Source organism: Rattus norvegicus, chromosome 1 (assembly GCF_036323735.1).
Source record: "Rattus norvegicus strain BN/NHsdMcwi chromosome 1, GRCr8, whole genome shotgun sequence".
Classification (NCBI taxonomy): Eukaryota; Metazoa; Chordata; class Mammalia; order Rodentia; family Muridae; genus Rattus; species Rattus norvegicus.
Window position 1 is genome coordinate 5,869,099 of NC_086019.1, and position 16,137 is coordinate 5,885,235.

The 16,137-nt window shown below is 41.2% G+C and overlaps 1 protein-coding gene across 1 annotated transcript in view; it reads right to left on the bottom strand.

Moving 5' to 3' along the window:
• Positions 1-16,137, bottom strand: part of Samd5 (sterile alpha motif domain containing 5) — a 49,361-nt gene that overhangs the window by 7,306 nt on the left and 25,918 nt on the right. The window lies entirely within an intron of this gene.

Consider the following 16,137-nt stretch of genomic DNA (forward strand, 5'->3'; position numbering starts at 1 on the left):
TCAGTTAACCTTAGTGTCTGTTTTCTCTTACTCCACTGATCACAAATATATCTGTCACTACTGTAGGTGTCTAATGCATACTGGGAAGGTTATAATCCACTGCTCCATGATAGGAAATACACTATTACTATTTACTGAGGGAAGCCTCCCATCAAGAATGTGTGCTTGCATATAATCTCTCCTCCTCACCCCACACCAGCTTGATAGAGAGCCAGAACCTAATTAATAAATGAAGAAGCTGAGGTTTTGAGATGCAGATGTGCTGCTCCGGAACGCTGCTAATGTAGGGCAGAACAGCTTCCTGTGGCAAGTTCCACCTTAGCAAATGGCATGCATTCAGGGCAGTCGACTTTGCCATCCTTAGTAGCTGAAAAGCATCCCAAAAGTGCAACCTCAGTGGGAAGCCAGGTGTCTTATATTTGGAACTTATCACAGATTTGGGTTAAATTCAGTGGAGGTTTAAGGCGGACCTGAAATCCCATTGCCTGATGACCTCATATGAAGGAGAGAGGAAGTGGAGACATAGTAAGGGGACCACATGAAGGGAGAAGAAGAGATAGGAGTGAAACACTGTAGATCCACCTTAAATCCAGGGACTGTAGATCCACCTTAAATCCAGGGACTGTAGATCCACCTTAAATCCAGGGACTGTAGATCCACCTTAAATCCAGGGAGTCTAGACCCACCAGCAAAACCAGAAAGGCAAGGAAGGATGCTCCCTTCCCAGTCTTTAGAGGGATCCATGCCTCCTGACACTATGGCCTTTTACTTCATGCCTCTAGAAGCATGAGGGAGAGGCTCTGTCATTTTAAGCCACCTAGCTCTGTGATAGCTGTCACCACGTCCTTTAGGGGACAAATTTAGAGCACCTTTCTCACCAACAGACATAAGTTGTAAACGGAAGATAGGGATAGTTGAAACTGCTTTGTTGTTTTTAGAAGTGCATGTGCAAATGTGATTTTTAGTGAACCGGAATTTTATTTTCAGAATATACAATGTTACTCAAAATGTTTATTTAGATATTGTACAAAATGCCTATCTTGATTTAGTTTATAACACTAATTATATAGAGAGAAAACTTTGGCCTCTTTCTATTCTATACAGGATATAAACTGCTTGAATTATGTAGAACACATTCATAAGAGTACATCAACGACATATATATATATGCAAATACATCTTATTAAAGAGAAAGAAATACTAGGAACTGTCAAGAGACAGAGTTTTCTAGATTTCTATTTTCCCCTTAAAATTTGCTCTTTGTCATTAACAATAAATATCATCTGTTGTCTTTCTTGAAATAATGGGTTCCGGAGCTAGAGAGATGAGTCAGAAGTTAAGAAAACTTCCTACTCTTGTGGCCGATGCATCAGTGACCTACACCCACATGGCAGCTTACAATTGCTTGTAACTCCAGCTTCGAGGAATCTGACACCCTCTTCAGGATTCTGCATACATACACATACACAAGTACACATGCACACACACATATATGCTTGTCCTGACACATATACACACACAGGCTCATTCTCACATACACGTGTTCATTCTCACACACTCGCATACACACACACACATACATATACACATGCTAGTTCTGATGCACACACAAAAATAAAAAAATTTTTTTTTTGGTTCTTTTTTTCGGAGCTGGGGACCGAACCCAGGGCCTTGCGCTTCCTAGGCAAGCGCTCTACCACTGAGCTAAATCCCCAACCCCAAAAATAAAAATTTTAAGCATTTTTTAAAAGAAAAGGAAAATACTAGTTTCAATACTATTTTCAAATAGTCTTCTAAATATCCCCACTGTGAACACTTATGGTTTAACCACAGCTGCTCCCACCAATTAGAATGGTGCTCCATGGAAAAGCATCTTCAGTAAGCAGAATAACAGACAGCATCAATGTCTGCCAGGGACACAGGTTCATTCCAGTGCCCACAAAAGGGTACCATGTACTTCTATTCTGTCACTCAGAACTCAGAATAGAAAACAAAACAAGTACACCAAAGCTGCGATTAAGTGAAGTTATTATTAATTCTTTTGCATCAGAGAGGATCTGATGATGGAGAATGGTTTCTTAGGGTTTGTGGCAGTGTGGAGGTTAGGGGTAAAGTACAGAGACAGACTAGCATTTGTGTGCCAGCATTTGTGCCCACCATTACTCTGCTGGCAGTATATACATCGACACAGTGGTGAAAGGGTGGATAATGCCATTATATCTCATGACATTATATCTCAAAGTCTCCTGGAGGGAACCATTGGGGGGTCTTCAGACCACACTTTGAGACCCGCCATTCTATTTCATTTCTAGACACCCTAGACTAGAGGGATCACAAACGCAGCAAGTCTCACACCAAGTCCTGAGTCTGGAACACATTATAATTTGCCTTTCACACTACAGCACCTCCTGTACAACCACTGCACACTAACCCTTCTGGCCTCCCATCCGGCTTTAGTCCCACAGACCTGGGACCTTCCTGTTTTGAAGGTAAGCTGACCTTTCCTGTCTGGTGAGAGGATTTGCAAAGATGGCTGGTCTACTCACAAACACATGTTTCTCTGGGGGGGGGGGGGTAGCCTGCCAGCTTTGAAAATAGCAAGAGCTTTTGAGGTGGCATGGGTATTTCTGAACACAGGCAGTCTCCTTTATCAAAATTACCCATGCTCTCCTACCATCCAGACTCAGCCTCCCAAATACTGAAGCGTGACCTCTGCTAGGCCTTGACCTCACCTGCCAAATTGAAATGGGCAGGGAAGCAAGACAAGTATCATAATCCTCTTTAGCAATTCCATCCTGGGCACATTTGCATTTTTAGCTACAGCCTAAGGAAGCATTTTCCGCTGCTGCTCCCTTTGTCTTTGATTTTGGCAGGGGAAAGGGGACCCTTTAGACAGTAGCGCACTCTCATGGACTCGAAGCTTGGGCTTGAAGCTTGGGCCTGTAAAAGAACAGCAGGTACAAAGTCAACGGAACCACCCTCAAAGCGCTGACCTCACCTAAATGAACTCTGAGGAGGCGTGAATGGAGACCTGCGGCAGCCAAAGACGTAAATCGCGCCATCTTTCATCATGCCCCAGAGGTCTCAACCAGGCATACTTGCGGTTACATTCTGATGGTACCCAGAAGAAGTGGGAGCGGAATGTGAAAAAGGCAGCTTCCCTGATAGCTCAAGTCCCTGTGTGTTCACAGTGAGCTCCAGACAGAGCATTCCGAGATGCTGCAAAGTGAATGTGGATGTGGAAGCAGAGTGGCTAGAGGAGGGGGAAGAGTGCGCTTCAGTGGCCAGTCAGCTTCTAGGTAGTTCTAGAACCATCTTATCCTTTCCTTATAGCGCAGCTTTGAAAGCCCCTGGAGGAAGTCATCAACCCCAAGCTTGTCACTTCCTGGATGAAAGTCTGTGTGTCCAGCCATCCAGCCTCACCACTCCTTCAGCTTTCCCTCTGCCAACTACGAACATCTTGGCGTGCCACATCTCTGAGGGCTTTGGCAAGTATTATCCAGAACTTAAGCCATCAACTAAGCATCTACCCTATACAGAAACATGAAATTATGCATTTTTGTTCAATCACTTAGGAATGTAAACTCACCCTTAAGGAATAATTGATTCTCTTTTTTTTTTTTTTTTTTTTCCGGAGCTGGGGACCGAACCCAGGGCCTTGAGCTTGTCAGGCAAACGCTCTACCGCTGAGCTAAATCCCCAACCCTAGGAATAATTGATTCTCAAGCACATCTTCCAAACAGAACCGTAATGAGCATTCAGCAACATTATTGAGTTAGTCACCCGCAAACGTTATTAAAATAGATCGTGAGTCATGCACATGCTTTAAGCATGGGTTAGCCATTAACTTTTAAATTCTTCATTTAGCTTCGTGAAGCAATGCCCTATAGAACATAACTTCCACAGACGTCGTCCTCAGCTTGTGGAAGCATAAAGATCTCTTTAATTGTTTTAAACACAGACTTCCCCTCCAGGTACATGTGTCTGTGTGTGCGCACGCACATGTGCACACATATACACACATTCTAAAACCTGCACATGCGCATATACACACGTTCTAAAACCTGCACATGCGCACATTCACACATTCTAAAACCTACACATGCGCATAAACACAATCTAAAACCTGCACATGCGCACATACACACATTCCAAAACCATATGTCTATTTCTTCCCTATGGTCTTTTTTATTGAGAAAAAAATATTGTTTTACAAGTAACTAGAAAGTCAAGAACTTCGAATACATTTATGTGAAACATGATATTTATGGAGCAAGTTGGTACCAAACAGGTTTGAGATCTCTTGCATTAACGCTGCCGCCTTTCCTAGTTGAATGGATGACCGTCCACTAAAAGTGGACTCTTAAAAAAGAAATACAGATTTTTTTTCTTTAAATTGGCAAAATGGTTAAATGAGTAAAAGCTATGTTCCAGAATTTTAACTTCAATTGTGGCATGAGTGGTCTCTCTATTCTTGTACTGGATAGTATATAACAGACAGGAATATTCTACAGCGAGATTTGAAGGCGCTAACATTTTTTTCTTTTAATGCAAAGGTGGTTGGCGTGCTCCCACCCATTCTTCCCCAGTTGAGTCTTGAAATATCATTGTTTGCTACTTCAGTAATCTGTCCCACTGCAGCAAAGATATGAAATAGAGCCGCGGGTAATCCCTGATCTCTGGAAACTGTGATTCCAGAGCTGAAATAGAAAGTACCCGCATCTCCTGAGCTAACAGCAGATCCAGGGAAACATCCCTACACAAAAACACAGCCCAGAAGGTGAATACATTTCAGAAAATTTACAGTAGGATAAAAGGATTTTAGAATCTCCTTGTCTGTGGGTCACAGGACCCAATTCTGAGCTTTGGCTTTTGTTTATCAGAAATGTGCATGTGTGCACGGACACACACACACACACACACACACACACACACCTCTGCTGTGATCACATGTATTAACGCTTTGTTTCTATATTTTCATTCCCGCTGAAACTAAATATAAAGTAACCTTTCACATTAAAGAAGCTGTCTTTTATTCTCAGACCTAATGTGCGAGATCATGCTACTTAACACTACGTTACATTCGCAGATCATGCAAGTTAAATAAAGACACCTTGCAGGTTTCTTAATATAGACTTTGCTAAGATTAGTTATGCATCTGCCACCTTAGCATTCAGATTGGAGGGCAGGAAAAAAAAAAGCTGTAGTTAGAAATCACACTTGCATCGCAAGTGCTTAGAATTTCACGGTTCATTTAAGAGCATCACAATCAAGAATTTAATTATGTCAAAAAGGGAACGGGATCTTCTAATGGTTCAGATCATGCCCCTCTTTATTCTCTTTCCTACCCTACAAAATCAACCAATCCTTTTAACCTCCATGGACCCATTTTCTGATATATGAAATAAAGGGGTGATTTGAAAGTATCCTCCGTCCTACTGTGTTGTGATTTTTGAAGTTTGCAAGGACAGATCAAAGAGAAAGCAGAGGAAGGCCAGAGCCAGGGAATTATTGGAATATACTCAAGTCCATCCATAAATAAAACAGTAATTACTGTGATCCCCTGAAAAACATGGTCCTACAAGGCACTCACAGTGGACTGGCAACTCTGAGGTAAAGAACAATAAAATATTTTAGGATAACAATGCTACCACAACCCCTATTGTGCTTTCACTTCAGATTTGTCTATTAGTGTTCTGTTAAAAAGAAGTCTCCATCTATCGATTCGAGTCGGTACAATGCTTGTCTGGAATGCACTTAATACAGGGTTCAGTCCCCCCCATCACTGCATAAAACTGGTCACAGCAACACACACTGTAACCCCAGTATCTGGGAGACAGAAGAAGGAAAATCTAAAGTTCAAATTTATTCTAGGCTACACAACCAGTTCATTATAGAAAGCTCATCTCAAACCAGCAAATACGGGTTCCATCCGACTAAGACTAATGTGCTGGGTCATGACTAAGCACATGACTGACTAAGTGCTTATGGCAGGGGAGTGAGTTGTTCCAGAACCAACAAATCGAGTAAAAATAACTTCTAATGTGACTAACAAAGTGGTCCTATTTTGAAGCTACTGTAAACACACAGTGTGATCACATACATGACAGAACTCCATAAATAATCACTGTGGTGGTTGGTCCCGTTGAAGTGGAATCTAATAGACGGCTGGTTTTATTCCTCCAGGAAGCAGAGCCTGAGGCAAAGATCTGTAGGCAAGAGTTTGGAAGTACAATCCCTGAGCAAAGGAGGAAGGAGGGGAAAAAAAGAACAAAACAATAAAGAGAAAGCCACTACAGGATGCAAGACGGAATTAGCCACTTGGCTCTGTGTTGCCCAATTACAGGAGATTACCCAGAAGCATTAGCAAATGAGTCTGAGTCTCAGAATCCTGCATGAGGAAAGCAAGGAGGGAACCATGTCTCCACCAGCTCCCATCTCCCTCTTATCAAAGCCATCCTCTTAAGTATTAATTTCCTTGCACTTCCTGTTTATCCGTGTGAGTGCTTCGTCAGCTCCTGTAGGGAGTGCTTGACAGAGTGAGTGAAGCCTCCGTGGGAGCTAAAGCACCAAGCAAGCACAGGCCTAAACCAATGAGCTGTCAATTGGTACCTAGGTGATGTCAGCTGAAGGAGGAGTGGAATCGCTTGCTCAGCAGTGGCTAGAATAAGACTTAAGGCCACGATCTTCTGAAGTGATGCACACAGAGCCAGGCCATCTGTATCAGTCAGGGCAGTCCAATTATGCTGCAGTAACAAATGACCCCGCATTTCAAAAGTTTGCAACAAAAGCTTATTTCTCACTCTTATTATTTCTCCCAAGTCTACTCGGGGTCAGCTACAGTTCTGCGCCGTTTTCTTTGCTGAGGTTCAGAGTTGACCAGACCAACTCTATCAGGAGTACAGCCAGTACTGAGACTAAGGGAAGAGATTGAAACTGTGACCTTCTCACAGGTTTGTGAAGATGCTGCTTAAAATAAACCCAAATCATTTCTTTGACCAAAAACATGTCATAGGTAAAAAGACAAGGGCTCTGACCACCTCCTTCAGGGATACTGAGGACACAGTAGTAGAACACAACGGTATATATTGGAGAGGAGGCTCAGTGGGTAAGCAGCTAGCTGGACAAGCATGAAGGCTTGAGTTTGGATGCCCAGCATCTACATGGAAAGCAGGGTATGTGGAGCTTGTCTGTAAACCCAATGCGGGTGGGCAGATCTTGGGGACTCGTTGGAAGCACATCTAGCTGAAATACCGAACACCAGGTTTAATCTCCGGGCCCATCTCAAAATATAAGACAGGCAAAATTAGAGGAAAATGTAGATGTCTGGACATGTGTGGGCAAGCACACATGCATATACATATATATACACACAAATACACACAAACACATACAAACAAACACATACATACACACAAACACATACACACATACACATACATACACACACACACACACACACACACACACACACACACACACACACACACGAAATGTGCCTCCATTTGGGGGGAAGAAAGCAAAGGATAGGAAAACAATTCATTCTGGGACCTTCGTGGAAGCTTGCTTCTGGTATCATGTTTTCTTTGAGCACAGAGCTCAGAGGATTGTTTTTAACTTAGAAGTTTAAGAAAAACAAAACAAAAAAAAAAGACTCTAAAACACAAATGTTTAAAAATATTAACTCCTTATAAAAGAAAACAGATAAATCCCTCTAGATTTTGTTTCCAATAAGAAAATAAGGCATGGGCATACCTTAGAGGGGTACCTGAACTCATTTAAATACGATGTATAAATTTAAATATTCTATAGCTGTTTAGTCAAGCTGGGCTCTTAGAAGTCACCAATGAAGTGACGATGTTGAAGCAAGTTAAAAAACAGAACCTGGATAGGACTTGGATCTCTGTGTCCCTGCCAAGATTCGGGTGGCAGCCAACATAGTGTTTATCATGTTAGACTCTAGTCTAAATGTAGACAACAAGCAATTAGACATGTTAGCAACGAAGATCACTTCGAACCCTTGTCGAGTTCTATAAAAATCATTAAGAAGTGGTGCAACAGGGACAGATGGTGTCAGTTCACAAGAGACAGTTTCTTTGAGATGGCAGCATCGAAGAAAATCATGAAACCTTGGGTGTAAAATCTAAACATGGTTTTTAATATTAGTTAGGAAACTATCCTCCACACTAGCGGATATTGCTACACTCTTGTGATATCACCCTCAGCCTCTTTTTATACTCTCTGCTCCTCATGAAATCAACCTCCTTTAATTCCATATGTGTGTGTGTGTGTTATATGTATATATACAGATATGTGTGTGATGTATATATATGCATGTATATATTTTTCCAAATATATAAATTCCATATGTACATCTATTTCTTATTGTACTCATTAAGTAAAATTTTGTCAATATTGTTGGTAATTTTAAATCTACGCAAGTTTTTTTTGATATGACCATTAATTGTTTCTTGTTTTGAGAAACAATTGGTGAGTGTTAGTTTGCTTGATTTTGGTGGTTTTTTTGTGGGGGTCGGTTTTGGTGTTTTCTGTGGACCAAAACCAAAATTTGTCCTTTCTCCTGATCAACTTGAAATGTTCCCATGACTACTGTGTGTTGAGGAATTTCCTTTTCAATCTGTACTTGAGCAGAAACACAGGGCTCCACTGAGCAAACATTTGTTCTTCCTAATGTGTTCTGGGGAAAGGCATGGTAGACAGGCTTTACAGGCAGACCCTCTGAACCTTGCCCTTAGAGCTTCTGTCCTTCCTAAGTATAAGAAGGACTTGGGAATGCCCAGGGAGGTGTTCACCCAGAAGGTGGTTACAGTGTATGGCAACAAGAAAATCACTAGGGTTAGCCTAATCTAATCCTGTTAATTCTTCAACATTGTTTCTCTTGCTGGAAAATGAAAAGATAGCTCGAAAAGTCAGCTTACCATTGCTACTTTGACCACAGTGGGAGCCACATGGAAAGGAAAGGAGCCAGCTGCTCTATACAAAGAGGACTGTGGCTACCAGGCAGCAAAACATAAAGAGCTCACATCTACAGCAATGAGGAACTGAATTCACCTGAAGACCTAAATGAGTTTGGAGGAACAGATCTCTTTAGCGTCTCCATGAGAGCCCGATCCAGCCTATCCCTGGAATCTTGCTTTGAGCAGGGAACTCAGGATTGCTCAGTATTTTAACCTACAAAGCTATGAGATGACAAATGGGTATTATTTTTAGCCACTAAGTTAGTGGTAATTAATTATGCAGTAATAGAAAACGAATACAACGTGTAACTGGATTTATCAACTTCACTGTTCTGTTAAACAGCTAAATAATGACTCTTTCCCATCTTTCGAATGTGCACCATTAATTCTCCTGAAAGGAAGGAATTCACCTGGGACAGAGTAAGGAGGTCAGTGATGGAGAGGCTGGGCCCAACGTGGGACAGACTAATTGGAAACATCATCAGACCACTGAGCAAGGTACACTTAGGGGATGCAGCCAATGACTGTAGAGAAAGGAAGATTTGAAAAAGGACCAGGATAAATGACCATATACCAGGCTATAGTGATAGGAATCGGAGTAAATCCAACTGGTTTTCTTTCCATTAATTAGCATGTGGGGCGGGAGTAGCAGGGAGATCATGAAATAAAGATGTCACAAATGCATGATATTTTCCCCATTGTGAATTCATGAGATTATAGGCTGATATTCCAAGAAGCATTTACATAATGAAAGACACAAAAAGCCATGTCCATCCGATAGTGTTTTATCTCCCTTTTCTCTGCAAAGAAAGGCTTTACTTTAGTTTCTAGCCTCACTTATCCATAGATGGAAACCCATGAATTGAGTTATGGTCCAAGGGTTGCAGTTAGAAATAACCAGTCACATCCAGCCTTACTCTTAAAACAAAACAAAACAAAACAAAACAAAACAAAACAAAACAAAACACCATAGTCCAATGTTTCTGGAGAAGCCAGTGTTGAGATGATAAGTCACAAGAGGGAGGGAGCATGGACTCCAGAGACAGAAGATGGAAAAAAGCCTTCACAAACACTAGCCTGGGACTCTGTCCAGACCCAGATGAATATTTGACATGCTCTCATTTTAAGTTAGAGATGGGAGAAGGACTAGGTGTTTCCTCATTAAAGTGGAGCCTGGCTTATCCTGAGCACTCATAAATCTCCTCAACTGTGTCCTCCACGGCGTGATAGAGTCTGTCTTCCTTGGATCTCTTTCTTCATTTAGTATAATACTTAAGCACCACACGGGAGCTCATATATCAAATCTAGTTCATCAATGCGCTGCAAGAAATGTATGTTCTAGGCCAAGCATGGTGATGCACACCTTTAACTCCAGCACAACTAAGAGGCAGAAACAAATTGATGTCTGTGAGTTTTGATACCAGCCTTGTTAACACAGTGAGTCCCAGAAACCCCTATTCTGTATCATCTTCATAACTAAAGTGAATTACTTCTTATACAGAACTCTGAGAAGCCTATAAATCCCACTTTCACGTGGATGTCTGTGAACACAGCTTTGAACCTGTAAATCTGCACATGATTACTAAGGGTAAAGACACTAGCTTCCTCCAGGAAAAAAACCAAAGAAATGTACTTATTCCCAAGTATGGTTCCATCCCCATTGCTTCCTCCCCCAATCAGAGGAGTCTCCTTGAAGGACTGTTAACCTAGCAGTACAACATATCACAGTGTCAAGAAGCATTTGCTTAGCGTGGTAAAGAGCTGTGGTGAAGGGTTCAGATTGTCGTCATGAACATCCACAAGACATATTCACTCTTCGCAAAGCAGGAGGCAGGAACCAGCAGACCAGGTTCTCTGGTCCTCTCACCCACTTTCCCCATTCACTTGAAATGAGTTTCCAAAGACTTGAGGAGAGACAAAGGGCTAATACGTATTCCTTAATGTACAAGACTATAATTAACCTAACGTCTGTTTCAAATTTACTATTATCTATTAAGAAATAAATAATTTTACAGCCCTTTAATGTAGCTCCTAAGCTTTAAATCACTGACCATAGCTAACAAGGAGCTTAATAGCAAGAATAGCCTAAATAGAGCCACGGACCACGGTTTCACTGGGCATAAATCATCATCATTTTTAATGCAGAGGCAACAGCAAATCTCTGTAATTACTGGGTGCATTTTGAATCATTTTTATTATTACCGCACTGGCCCCATTAAGAATCCAAAACACTGAACTGCATGGAATATAAAACTGGAATTATGATACACTACAAACTCTAATTGAAATCCATAAATTTCCTACTAGCATTCAGAATTATTTTGTTGCCAAAAGAATTTCAACTCCGCCAAATTAAAGAATTAACTTTGAAAGCATTTGCTCGGTCTGTAGCAATGAGTAAGAACATTTCAGGCTGCAAGATTTGAGGGGGGTGGTCCATTTTGGAGCAAAGGACTTCGTAAGGTCTTCTTCCTAATCACTCCAGATTTTATATTTCTAAAACCAATATTTCTGTGCAAAATAAAATTGGATTAAAGAGTTTAATAGAATATACTATATGCATCCCAGGTTACCAGCAAACCCATCTTGCCTATCGTAGGTAACTCTGAAAGATCCCGCAATATCAGGATCCTAATCTTCTCTGTGAAATAAGGAAGGCTTGGCACTAAATCTGCAGAAGGGGAACAGATACATCATGGCATCTCTCGTATTTATGCGAACCACATAAATGAGCACGCAGGGTGAATGTTGAAGCCATTGTGATGGGAAGCCATGCTCCGAATATAATTTTAATGGCTAATAACAATAACAGCCTCATAAAGCATCATAATACCCCTCTGATAAACATTTTTGATAACTATGGGCCAAGTTGTTTCACGAGGCGGATGAATTTTTACAAGTCTGTCTCCGCAGAATGGTGGCTCAGGCAGAAAATGCTGCTTGGTGCCTCAAAACTGAACAACTCTGTCTGTTTCTGCTTTGGACCAGGTTTCAGACGGGGCTTTGGGATATTTGCATATACAGGATGGATACCCTGATGCAGGTGCCTGAGTTTGAACTACGCAGGAAGTTGATTTGCCTTGTATATACACACCTCACACACATCACCTGAAGGAAACTTTACCCAATATTTTTCACGTGAATCAGTTTTATCGTGTGGAAGTTTTCGCTTCCGCCGTTACTCAAGATCTTTCAGATTTAGGAGAAGCTTTGGGCTTCTGACTTTTGGATGGCAGAGGTTCTACTTGTATATATTCTAGACAGATAAATAAATATCCCCTAAGGGCTGGTACTTACATAAATATATGTGCATATATTATTTCTGTCATGCGATGATCCCGCAATACAATTCATCTTATTAAGACTCAAACTTCTGGGGCTGGGGATTTAGCTCAGTGGTAGAGCGCTTACCTAGGAAGCGCAAGGCCCTGGGTTCGGTCCCCAGCTCCGAAAAAAAAAGAACCAAAAAAAAAAAAAAAAAAAGACTCAAACTTCCTAGCCAGGCGTAGTGGTGCATACCTGTTATCCTAACTCCCCGAGAGGCAGAACCAGAAGGGCTAGATGTCCAAAGTAATTCTTAGTTCATGACCACCCTGGACTACATGAGACCCTGACTCAAATGAAGCAAAAGAAAAATGATAACAGGCATTGGAAGGATGGCTCCTCTGGCAGAGTGTGTGTACCCCCTCCCTACTCTCACTTCTTGGATGGTCCCTAATCACACAGACTGTTCAACCTCATCACCTGAAGTCGATCTTAGATCACGCATTGAAGACTACAAATTCCCGCCTTACGTTTTTATCAACCGTTAGTTCACCAAAAGGTCCTTCTTGGCGTCAGGAGTCATGAAGAGAATGGTGCAGAATTCTCAATGCTTCTCTGTCACTTGTATGATGTCAGAACTGTGTGTCCTTCCTCAAGCTATTTACACTTAAATACTGTGAATCCTACTCATGATGCTCAATTTTCCTTCCTGCACTTCAGACGCACCAGCCCTGATGCGAACAATCCAGACACTTCAAGAGTGAACTCGTTGAACGTTAAGCTTGTCTCGCCGTTAACACAAATTCAGCTAAGTTCTAATTTTGATTCTCTATCGTGAGAGTATTCCTCAGAAGTGGAGCCTTGATTACCTCGTGACATCATTTTAAGCTGGATTAATATCTCTAGATGTGAGAAGGTGGGGGGGTATCTCTGTTTAAGCAAACCAACACAAGACCAAAACTACAGGTTCTATAAAATACATACATACATACATACATGCATAATACATACATACATACATAATACATACATAATACATACATACATAATACATACATACATACATAATACATAATACATACATACATACATAATACATACATACATACATAATACATACATACATAATACATACATGCATAATACATACATACATAATACATACATACATCATACATAATACATACATACATAATACATAATACATACATACATACATAATACACACATACATCATACATACATACATACATACATACATACATACATACATACATACATAAAGTCAGGTGGGGAACACTGCTTCCAATCTTGTTTTGCATCATTCTGTAATTTGGAAAGTCATTAGTTCAGTGGTGTGGTATAAAATGGACATTATCTTTTCAGACCAGACAACGACACAAGGGAGCTTGTCTTCGCTGCGTATCCCAAACATACATTTAAACAAACAGCTGCTCACTGTCCGGGAAGGTCAGATCTCTCAGTATTTTTTCCCACAGGAGTTACATAAGGGAAAATGATAACAATACAATCAGTCCATTTGCCTCTGGCAGGTTAGGTCTCTGAAAATGTTCCCACTTTATGTGGGAGAAGTCAGGCTTGAGAGAGAACGCTGTCTCCTCCCCCAGACTGATAACTAGAACATCTTAGCAAGCGGAGTAGAAATCTCAAGCCCTAACTCAGCCCTCCATTCCAGATGCCAGAAGCTGTCTCCGCACCATGTCAGGAGGTGACTTGCTCCTGTAAGACTTCTGCACAGTCAAGGCCACAATAGTAGATTCTGTTCCTCTACATGTCGCTATGAAATAACGTCGGTGCGATTAGCACACAAACGGTACATTTTAGTTGTTTCTCTGTGTTGCTCTGCCTGATAATCTCCTCACTCCCCCACACCTCTATTCTTTCCCAGCTCCCTCACTCCACCCCCTCATGACGAAGGATTCTCTCTTCTACCCTCATACTATATGTGTTCTAGTACCTTAATAATGCAGAAAAATACTAGAAGGAAATCTAACACTTTTGCAGTTTGACAAAACAGTTTTTCAGTGGCAGAATACTTGCTTAGCATGCATAAGACTTTGTCCTAAATCTCCATCACCGAGAAGGAAGGAGAGAGAGCCTAAGTCAGTGCGTTTGAGTCAAGTAATTATCCTGCAGAATATAATAATATAAGCAGGCTTCATCCAATCAATTGAAGGCCTTAGAGAAAACATTCAAGTTCTCCCTGAAAGAGGGGATTCTGCTCCCAGGCCAGCTTCAGACTCAACGCTGCTGTGTCAGCTTTTCCTTGAGTCTCAGACTGCTGGTCTATCCTTCAGACTGTAAAACCCTCCAAGGCCCCTCGATCACAGTCACAATCGCTTAAGAGGAGGCACACAGACATTCTGTGGTTGTTTATCCAATACAATGTTTGTCATCCTGCCAGAGCTGTGGGGACCCTCCTCTAGCTGTCTCCTGTCACCACTCATGAGCATACAGAGCTATCTAACTTTCTGCTAGAAAAGCGCTAAGCTTGGTTTCCTCCCTGCTTTCTGAACTGACAGAAAGCTGAGCCACCACGAAGTTTAAGGCTCAGGGCCTGTTGCCCATACCTTTATTCAACCTTTACTTCTTTTCCCTAAAGGTTTTTTAAATGTCACTCCCCAGTATCCTGTTTTCCATGGACTCAAGATTAGTCTGGGTCCAAGTTTCATGTCTGAAACTCTCATACTCCAAGGCCCTTTTTTGTCCAAGAGCAGTGCTGACTTCCGGGTCTCGGTTTCATTCCTTCATTCAAGTTTGATAACTAAGAAGTCAAAAACAATGACTGTCCTAACATGAGTCCTGGTGTATGTATGTGTGTAGTGTGTATATATGTGTATGTGTATATGTATGTATGTGTACATATATATGTGTGTGTGTGTGTATATGTGTATATGTGGTATTTGTGTATGTGTGTGATGTGTTGTATATGTGAGTATATGTGTATGTGTTTGTATGTGTGCATGTGCATATGTTTGTATGTGTCTGTGTGTAGATGCATGTATTTGTATATATATGTGTGCATATGTGTATATGTTTGTATGTGTCTGTGTGTAGATGCATGTATTTATATATATGTGTGTTTATGTGTATATATGTATATATATGTGTGTGTGTACATGTATGTGTTTGTGGTGTTTGTGTGTGTATGTCTGTGTATAGTATATGGCATTTGTGTATGTGTGTTGTGTGGTGTGTGTGTGTGGTGCTTGTGTATGTGTGTTGTGTGTTTTTTGTGTGTGTGATGTTTGTGTATGTGTGGTCTGTGGTTTGTGTGTATGTGTGTACATGCATGTGTGCATGTGTTTGTATGTGTCTGTGTATGTGTTGTTTGTGTGTGTATGTGTTGTGTGTGTTTGTGTGTGTGGTGTTTGTATATGTGTGTTGTATATGTGGTGTTTGTGTGTGTGTTGTGTGTGTTTGTGTGTGGGGTGTTTATGTATGTTTGGGTGTGTCGTGTTTCTGTGTGTATATGTGTTTGTGTGTGGCGTTTGTGTATGTGTGTTGTGTGTGTGGTGTTTGTGTGTGTGTTGTATGTGTGTGGTGTTTGTGTATGTGTGTTTTGTCTGTGTGTGTGTTCTGTGTGTATATGTGTGTTGTGTGTGTTGTGTGTATGTGTGTTGTGTGTGTTGTATGTGTGTGGTGTTTGTTTGTGTGTGTGTGTGTGTGTGTGTGTGTGTGTGTACTAGCTTGAAGAGCAAAACTGACCGTCTTGTTTAAGGCTGCGCACACAAGTTACCCAGCAGGCTTTGTTGCTTGGATTTAGTTGACAACATGACTAAGCCACAGGAGCCCGCCTTCACATCTTATGGATCTAAGAAGACTTAAAACAACAATTATCCTGATAATAATCTAAGATTACAATTAAACACTG